This window comes from Silene latifolia, chromosome 3, assembly GCF_048544455.1.
Source record: "Silene latifolia isolate original U9 population chromosome 3, ASM4854445v1, whole genome shotgun sequence".
In the NCBI taxonomy this organism is placed as follows: domain Eukaryota; kingdom Viridiplantae; phylum Streptophyta; class Magnoliopsida; order Caryophyllales; family Caryophyllaceae; genus Silene; species Silene latifolia.
In genome coordinates, this window is record NC_133528.1 from 108,267,791 (window position 1) to 108,278,087 (window position 10,297).

Below are 10,297 nucleotides of genomic sequence, written 5' to 3' on the forward strand. Positions count from 1 at the left end.
AAACTCACATGATTTGTGAGCCTATCTTCAAGAAGTTCAAGAAAACGGGCCACACCATGTGGGATGATGATTGTCAGAAGGCATTTGACCGAATCAAAGAGATATTGGCTAAACCACCAGTGCTCATGCCACCTCAACGAGATCAACCTCTTGGTTTATATCTCACAAGAATCAAAAAATGACCATGGGTGCCATGCTAGCTCAAACTGTAGGAAGTGAAGAAAGAGCTATCTACTACCTTAGTAAGAAGTTCTTGGAGTACGAGTGCAAATACTCACAACTCGAAAAGACATGCCTCGCTCTTGTGTGGGCAACGAAGAAGCTACGCCATTACATGCTTAGCTACTCCGTCAAAATATACTCCAAAACGGATCCAGTCAAATACCTCTTCGAAAAACCCGTCCTCAATGGACGTCTAGCAAGATGGACCTTGATGCTCTCAGAATTCGACCTCAAATACGTGCCTCTGAAAGTTATAAAAGGTCGCGCCGTCGCCGAATTCTTCGCATAAAATCCCATCAATGACGCACAAACGATAGACACTTGGTCATTTCCAGACGAGGATATACTCCAAACTAATGTAGACTCCTGGGACCTTTATTTTGATGGAGCATCAAACTTAAGAGGATTTGGAATATGAGTGTTGCTCATTTCTCCTGAAGGCGAGCATACACCAATTGCTGTCAAACTCGACTTCGAGGTGACAAATAACGCTGCAGAATACGAAGCTTGTCTCATTGGACTACAAGCGGCAGTGAGCTTAGGCATTAAAAACCTCCGAGTACATGGAGATTCATCCCTGATCATCAACCAAGTTACGGGATCTTGGAAAATTCGAAGCGAAAGCCTAGCACCTTATCAAGCCAGAATAGACCAAGTTGCCCAATTCTTTGATCACGTGACGTATCTACACCTACCTCGGGAAGAAAATCAATTTGCAGATGCTCTTGCGAAACTTGCATCTTTGATTAATATGCCAGATGACATGCTGGAAATGCCTTTGTGCATCGAACGACGGTCAGAGCCGGCTTATGTACACCAAATCACCGACGAAGAGGAAATCACGCAGGGACCCTGGTTCCAAGCAATCCTGAATTTGAAGCTCAATGGTACATATGCACCCGATATGGACAAGAGGGGATAACGTGCTATACGTCTACTAGCTTCCAAATACGTTCTCATGCAAGGAGAATTATACAAAAGAACACCTCTTGGTGTAATCCTACGTTGCCTTGATCATTCACAGGCGCGGAAAGTGATGGAAGAAGTCCACGATGGAGAATGCGGTCCTCACATGAGTGGGCCCATGATGGCAAAGAAAATCACACGTTTGGGGTATTATTGGACAACAATGGAATCCGATTGCATTAAATACGTAAGACATTGCCACAATTGCCAAATCTTCGAGAATGTACAACATATCCCTCCTTCATTACTCTATAGGATGACATCTCCTTGGCCATTTTCTGCTTGGGGAATTGACATAATCGGGAAGATAACCCCAGCCGGAACATGAGGTCACTGTTTCATCCTAGTGGCAATCGACTATTTCACCAAATGGGTAGAAGCAGCTTCCTACACCAGTCTCACGGCTAAAAATGTGGCAAAGTTCATACAAAACAACATCATCTGTCGATACGGTTGCCCACACGAGATCATTAGTGATAATGGATCATATTTCCAAGCTGAGACTGAACAATTACTAGCCAAGTATAAAATTAGGCATCACCACTCTTCGCCCTATAGACCACAGACTAACGGCGCGGTAGAGGCGGCAAACAAGAATGTTGTCACGATTCTCAAGAAAATGATTGACAACTATCGAGATTGGCCAAGCAAGATACCCTTTACTTTGTGGGGATATCGTACATCTGTTAGGATGCCCACTGGGGCTACTCCTTTCTATTTGACCTACGGCATGGAAGCTGTACAACCAGTCGAGCTAGAGATACCATCCTTGCGTATCTTAATCGAAAGTCAAATCCCAGAAGCCGATTGGAAGAGGGATAGATATGAAGAACTCATCCTCCTGGATGAACGTAGGCTACGCTCCTTGCATAATGTCCAAACATATCAAGCACGTATCAAACGAGCTTTCAACAAAAGGGTTAGGCCAAGAAACATCAAGGAAGGAGACTTAGTACTTAAATCGGTTAGAGCTCTTCTACCTGTCGACCCACGGGGAAAATTCAAACCTAATTGGGCCGGACCATTTCTAGTCAAATCCATACTTCCAGGGGGTGCGGTTAGAATCACAGACCTAGACGGGAATGAGTTTTCAAACACAACAAACCTTGACCAACTAAAACGGTACTATGCCTAGAATAGGAACAAAAACACGCCTCGCGTAACCCCACGTGTCGCTCTTGTGGCACGAAATAAACGGCCCCTGGCCAAGCTGAAATAAGCTAATGTCATTGTGCTCTTGCATTTTGACAAATTTGTCATCCCCATATCATCAAATAAACTAAATTTGCACCTTTAGAGTAAGCAAAAAGCTCATGCTTATTTTCTAAGTTCATTACAAACTCTTGCTTAGAACAATTATTCTTTTATATTTACTCGAACTACGCGCAAGGGTTTGATTTCATTTTTTTTTTAAGTGAATACGTAGGCAATCCTTCACAGGATACAACCCATTATATTTAAAATGTAAATAGAAGGACATTTGCATTGCATTTGGAATTCGACAAGAATAGTAAATAGAAAATCACAACGGTTTCATAACCATTTAGCCTTTTTTATTTCATTTTCTAATAATAATAGTACGCTACATAATAGAATAGGCTAGGATTCTAAAAACCCCACCTTTTTATTACAACAATAAATAATAATAATAATCATTAATAAATAAAGACTCGGGCTATTCCTCCATCTTCCCTTTGCCCTTGTCATTCTTGTCATATTTCTTGTCACGACCTCGAGTCGGACGCTCTTGCGCCACTTCGGACCTAATCACCAAAGGTCTTTCTCGAGGCCTAGACTTTCCATTCTTGCCAATCACCATCTCTACGACAGGAGAGGTATTCGGTTTCTTCGAAGGATGAACGACTCGAAACCCGGCTTCTTCCTCTCCCTCAGTCAAATGCTTCTCTTTTTTCTTTCTCTACCTCGCGCGCCTTATAGTCAACGGGCTCGCGCTCCCTCAATCTCTCGCGCTCTTCCGGAGTAGTAGCTTTCCTCCATCGCAGATAAGAATCCGACACCCACAAGGCATTTGCAGAAGAGTTCAAGAACCACACATTTCTTTGAGCCCATTTAATGGCCCACTCCCTTCGGCTCTCTGTAGTAAGCGCCACAGCAGTCTGCGGGACGGTGTCAAGCTTCGGGATTGTCTGTTTTAGTCCCACCTGTCTCATCAGCCTCTCCGGGAAGATGCACAACATAAACTCCAAGTCAGGAATGCGCACAGATCGAGTAGGATCCAAAGAAGACACTCCAGTGACAGATTTGAGATGCCACCATGGTACAATCCACCTAATCAAGGGACCATCATCGCTCTTCAGTTTGTTCTCCCAATAATTGCAGACTCGGGTAAAATCCACCATGTAAAGCCTAGTCCTCATTCACTACAAGAAAACAAGACAAAGGCGACAGACATGCTACAGTCGCCAATTTGGCGACAGAAAAAAAAACTCGGGCGACCACTAGCCGTCGCCAATTTGGCGACTACACCTTTTTATCCAAAAATCCGTATGAAATCCAAGGGCGACGCAATATTATCCAATTTGGCGACCAAAAACGATCGCCAAATTTGGCGACCATTACCGTCGCCAATTTGGCGACCAAAAAACGATCGCCAATCTTTTTTTTTTTTTTTGCCGTTTCTTCACCCGTCCCCTTCATTCACTCTATCATCAACTTAAAAAAAAAAACGCCCAGAAATCCGACGACCCGACGCCACCACCAATACAACGACCACCGGACGCCACCACTCGCCGCCGCCATCCGCACACTACATCACTACCGACCCTTTGTTTTTAATAAAGGTTTGTTTTCGACTCAAATCGATTTAATTACTTCAATCCTTCATATTTTGTTTAAGTTGTGATGCTTATTTAGTATCTAGTTGTAATTTATACATTAGTGATGCTTATTATTGTATGTAGTTGTAATTTAATTAGCATTTTTGTTAATTAATTTGAGTTAGGGTTAGAAATTGGGGTTTTTGTTAAATTAGTAATGTGATTTGATTAGGGGATGTAATTGAAGGTAATCTTGATAATATTAGTATTATTGAAGGTAGTAACTTAGTTTTAGTATTATTGAAGTAGTATTGTTGAAGGTAGTATAGTTTTATGAAGGTAGTATAATGTTAGGATTGTATAAATTTGCCTTATGATTAACCAAATTAAGTTAGAATGATTTAATTAGCATTTTTGTTAATAATTTGAGTTAGGGTTAGAAATTAGCATTTTTGACAACTTGTATAATTAACCAAATTAATTAAGTTAGAATGATTTAATTAGCATTTTTGTTAATTAATTAGCATTTTTCTTGATAGAATGAGCATGATGTATAAATTTGTTAAATTAGTAATGTCATTTGATTAGGGGATTGTATAAATTTGCCTTATAATTTTGACAACTTGTTTAATATATAATGACCTAGTACCCGTTCAAGAATTACTCATTAGGAGCAATTCTTGAATAGTCCCCATTTTGGGACTGTCTTTGTACGTTTCAAGTCACTTAGGTAGTAAACACATAGTTGTGATTTTATTAATGAGAAAAGAATTTGGTTGCAAATTTCTCCAATGTTCTCTGAATACATATGTGGAATATGTATCTTTTCCACATTTGTGTATTTGGAGAACTAAGGGGAAATTTCCGAATTTTTTTCTCATTAATAATTCACAAATGTGTGTTTGCTAGTGACTTGAAACGTACATTGATGGGTTTAGGTTGGAGTGATAAGGACCCAATTGAAATCTTGAAATTAGCATAAAATGGAGGATGAGATAACCATTGCTTTTTTTGTTGAAATTAAATATTATTATTTAAAATGGTTAGTTTGCTATATATTGCTTATAGATTAAAATGAAGAGATCTGAACGTAGCTGGATGTACGAAGAAAGAGTAGATAAGAAGAAACGTCCTATCGCTAGATTTGTAAAGGGAGTTCGTGGATTTATTGAATTTGCTAGATGTCAAGATTCATATGATTTGGAACAACATAAACTTAGGTGTCCTTGTACTAAATGTAAAAACTTAAAATATTTACTTGACATTGAAGTAGAAGAGCATCTTGTTACAAATGGTTTTTTTCCAAACTACTACAATTGGATCTCCCATGGAGAAAAATATTATCCCGAAGAGCCTCAAATCCAACAAAATGAGAACCCATATAGAGAAATGGTACTTGATGCCTTTCAGTCTAATGATTTCATTAATGACGACCGTGTACCAATGATTGATGAAGAACAACCAAACCCAAGAGCAAAAGCCTTTTTTGACATGCTAAGTGCTTCCGAAAAAACCTTATATGAGGGGAGTAGAATGACATTGTTACAAGTTGCATCCAGGATAGTTTCTTTAAAATGTGAGTATAATATGCCATTTAAAGCCGTTGATAGTATTGCTACGTTGGTTGAGGATGTTATACCCGATAATAATGTTATGACCCGAAATTTCTATAATACCAAGAAAGTGGTCAAAGGTCTTCAACTTTCACATGAAAAGATTGATGCATGTCCTAAAGGATGTATGCTTTTTTGGAAAGATGATGCTTTGCTTGACAAATGTAAGAAATGTCAAAGGGATAGATATGAGACAAGTGAAGGAAATATTGTTTTGAAGGGGAAGAAGGGTAATAAAAGGAGTGGAAAGAGAAAGAAACCAATATCAAAAAACACATTAATTTATTTTCCATTAGCTCCTAGACTTCAAAGAATGTATGCCACGAAAAATCTTGCCAACCAAATGAGATGGCACAAAGAAAATCCTCGTACACCAGGAAAGATGTGTCATCCGAGTGACGGGGAGGAGTGGAAGCGTTTTGATAGGTTATATCCCGATTTTGCCGAGGAACCTCGCAATGTGAGACTTGGCTTGTGTACGGATGGGTTTGACCCTTTGGTCGGTTTGGTAGAAACTACTCGTGTTGGCCCGTAATGACCACGCCGTACAACTTACCTCCTTGGCTTTGTGCGAAAAGACAATTTATTTTCCTCTCTTTACTTATTCCTGGTCCTGATAACCCAAAAAACCATCCGGATGTTTATTTACAACCGTTGGTGGAGGAACTGAAGTATTTGTGGGAAGTTGGTGTAGAAACATTTGATGTGTCGAAGAAGCAAAATTTCCAACTAAGAGCTTCATTGTTATGGACTATAAATGATTTTCCCGCATATGGTATGCTATCAGGATGGGCAACCGTTGGGCGAAAGGCATGTCCTTATTGCATGGATAGGAGTAAAGCATTTTATCTTCCTAATTCCAAAAAAATTAGTTGGTTTGATTGTCATAGATGTTTCTTACCGGATGGACATATTCATAGAGAGAACAAGAAATCTTTCTTAAAAGGTAAGGAGGTGCGCGACAATGCTCCGGTTCGACTCCAAGGGGATGAGATATGGGGGTGTACGTGATTTGCCAACAAATCGTCGATGGGATGAAGAAGAGTTTAAAGAGTTGAAAAAGAAAAAAATGGTTGGTTTAAAAGAAGTATTTTTGGGATCTTCCCTCTTTGGAAAACAATGTTGATCGGACACAATTTAGATGTGATGCACATAGAGAAGAACTTCTTTGAGTTACTTATTCATACGATTATGGATGTAAAAGGAAAGACACGTGATGATATTAATTCAAGAATAGAATTGAAGAAATTTTGTGATCGTCCTAAACTTCATATTCGTAAGGATGGGGCTAAACCAAAAGCCATATTTACTCTTGACAAAGCTCAAAGAAAGGTATTGTGCGATTGGATAGAAAACTTGAAGTTTCCCGATGGATATGCATCCGATTTGAGCCGTTGTGTTGATTTGAAGGAACTGAAGTTGAAAGGGTTGAAAAGTCATGATTGTCATGTTTTCATGGAGCGCTTATTACCCGTGGCTTTTAAAAATTTTCTCCCGACTACAGATTTGGAATGCGATTCTGAGAAATAAGTCAATTTTTAGAGATTTGTGTTCCTCCACGATATCAGTTGAGGACATGAGTCGTTTAGAAGACCAAATACCAGAAATTTTGTGTAAACTTGAGATGATATTTCCGCCTTCTTTTTTCAATTCGATAGAGCATCTACCTATCCATTTGCCATATGAAGCTAAAGTTGGTGGACCCGTCCAATATAGGTGGATGTATCCTTTCGAAAGGTTTCTTAATCATGTGAAGAAAAAAATTGGTAATAAAGCTCGTGTGGAAGGTTCTATATGCAATGCCTACCTAACGGAAGAGATTGCCAATTTTTGCTCTCTTTATGATGTGATAAGAAGCTTGGCTTTGGGTCCTTCTCGAAAGGTTGTGACGTGGAATCGATATTCAATTAATGGGTTTATGTTTCAAACATTTGACTATGGCAAAAGTAAGGCTAAATGCAACTACGGCGTTACTATTTCTTCTCTTGATGGCAATGAATATTATGGCATATTAGAGGATATCTTTGAGTTGTGCTACAATGGCCGGGATCGGAGTTATAAAACCGTCTTATTCAAGATTCAATGGAGGGATAATTCCGTAGCTGGAACGAGAGTCCATGATCGTTACAAACTCGTGGAAGTGAATCATACTCGAACCTACTCTCAATATGACCCATTTATACTTGCACAACAAGCTCATCAAGTTTATTTTGCATCTCTTCCGAGCACAAGTAATGATAGACAACAAAAGCAATGGTGGGCCATTTTTAAAACAAAGGCACGATCAGAAGTTGATACATCTTTTTTCCAAGAAGAGGTTGTATCGAAACATTTTGTCCCAGTTGATCATGATGAAATTATTTATGCAAATGAGATAGAAGTGGAGGAGGAGTTAGAAGAGGAAGAAGAAGAGAATGATAAGGAGAGGGATGAGATAGAAGAGGGGGAAGAAGAAGAAGAGGAGGAGGAAGAGGAAGAAGAAGAAGAAGAAGAAGAAGAAGAAGAAGAAGAAGAAGAAGAAGAAGAAGAAGAAGAAGAAGAAGAAGAAGAAGAAGAAGAAGAAGAAGAAGAAGAAGAAGAAGAAGAAGAAGAAGAAGAAGAAGAAGAAGAAGAAGAAGAAGAAGAAGAAGAAGAAGAAGAAGAAGATGAGGATGATGATGATGATGAGTAAGAGAAGGTATTGAAAGTATACATATCAAAATTTGGAAACAATTATTAGCGTTTTATTTTTTCTTTTATACCTGTTTATTAGGTTTTATTTTTTTGTATCTTATAATAATTATCCTGTAATATTTGCTAACACTTTTTAATCAATTGTTGTACACATGGCTCGTGGAGGAGGTAGGCAGCGCGGAGGCTATAGTGAGGGAGGTAGTAGCTCCAGGAGAGCGGGAGGAGGAGGACGTTGACCGTTCTACTACGGAGGTGAGTGAGGAGGAGGAGGAGGAGGTTGGTGTACCCCGACATCGATGACGACGGCAGGATGATCCTTGATCCGAATGGTCTATGGTAATTTTTTATTCATTTTATTTTGTAATTTTTTTATTTAGTAATAAATGACTTTTTTTTAGACATATGTTAATTATACATTATTTTTTATTCCTATATAATTATGTTTTTAACATGTTTGATTTCAGGTTTAGAAGTCAAACAGTTGTTCGTGGTGTGACTAATAGCACCCAAGAGAACATGACACACGGCGTTACTTGTTGGAGTAACGCTAGTGATGAAGATAAGGAGATGTGGTTCAACAACTTCCGGGTATCTATTTATAAAATATATATTATTAAATATAATTAATTTATTCTTTTTACCTTATTATTAATTTGTTTCTCATCTATGTGTTTACTTTTTGTAGCGTGTGTTCTATTGGCCAACCGACCTTGAGCGCCTAGTTTGGCAAAGGTATAATGACATTGGCAAGAAGAGGCTAAGGGACAACATGTATAAGGTGTCTAAGAGGAAGAAGGCGCCATCTTTCATGAAAGGTATTTAGTTTCTTTTAATACCCGTAATTAGTTAAAATTCATTACATATTTTGAAAATATATTAATTAATAATTGTTATTTTATTGATTACGGGTTCGTCATATGAGGAATATACCAAGTAATTTAGGAACAGTCCCGAGTTCAAGGAAGCATCGGCCCGGAACAAAATCAACAGGAAAGGAGGAGAGAGGACGCGGAAGTTGAGCCTACTCATTATGGAGGGTCTCAATCTTTTCATGATCGTGTGGTGTTAGATGTAAGTTATTTGTCTTAGCTTTTAATTTAATAGTCTTCTAATTTAATTAGTCTCATTAATTATCATGTTTGAGTAACAATTTCCTTGTTTTTTTCCGGAAGACCAAGAAGAATAAAGGTAAGGTACCCACGATTGTTGATCTCTTTGTTGACACTCACGCAAAGAAGACAAGCAAGGGCAAGTTGATCTTCGCGAAGGAAAAAGATCAACAATTATATGTAAGTGTCAAAAAATAAAAATTTCTTAGCTTTTTAAAGTATATGTTTTATCAATTTTTAGATAAGTAACCTCTAACCATTAATGTTTTATCAATTTTTTAGGAACAATTCCTTGTCCGTAGGAAGAACAACCCGGAAATTGATGACAATGAGCTATGGTTTGATCTTGTTGAGGGGTTCTAAAGAGGAGATGTGTATGGAGTAGGGTCGGCAAAGGAGATTTTCTACCCTCCTACAAGAAGAAGAGGGTCAATTTCCTCCCAACAACAACCTTATACCCCAAGTGTCGTGAGTGTGCTCCAAGCTCAATTAGCCGCGGGAGAGAGGCGGGATGCCGAGAGGGAGAGGCGGGATGCCGAGAGAGATCTTTGAAATTCGGAGGATGAAGGAGGAAATGGAACGGATGAACTCCTTCTTCGCCAATTGCAACACCGGGTGGTGCCGCAACCAAAGGATCCTAGAGATCCTAATTTTGGAGGTGGTAGTGGAGCGGGAGCAAGTTTCCCTGTTATGTAGTTTTTTAGAGAACATGTTATTCCCGGATAATGTTAGATGACCAAAACTCGTAGAACTCGTAGTTGTGTGTATGGAACTTGATTTTCTTTATCAAGTTTGGTTGTGTTGGCTTCCCATGTGTTCTCTGCTGGAAGTGTTGGTTTATTTGCAGGTTTTACGTATTTGGCTAGGTCAAAAACGATTTTTAGGCTAAAAAACATGTAAATTTGGCGACGGATACTGGGCATTTGGCGACGGGAAA

General features: G+C 38.9%; 1 long non-coding RNA gene across 1 annotated transcript; it reads left to right on the forward strand.

Annotated features, from left to right (window-relative positions):
* The first annotated feature begins 8,554 nt into the window (after positions 1-8,554).
* Positions 8,555-9,062, forward strand: LOC141646219 (uncharacterized). Its single transcript, XR_012545438.1, has 3 exons — positions 8,555-8,587; positions 8,716-8,839; positions 8,937-9,062. It is a non-coding gene; the product is annotated as an uncharacterized LOC141646219 (long non-coding RNA).
* The last annotated feature ends 1,235 nt before the right edge of the window (positions 9,063-10,297 follow it).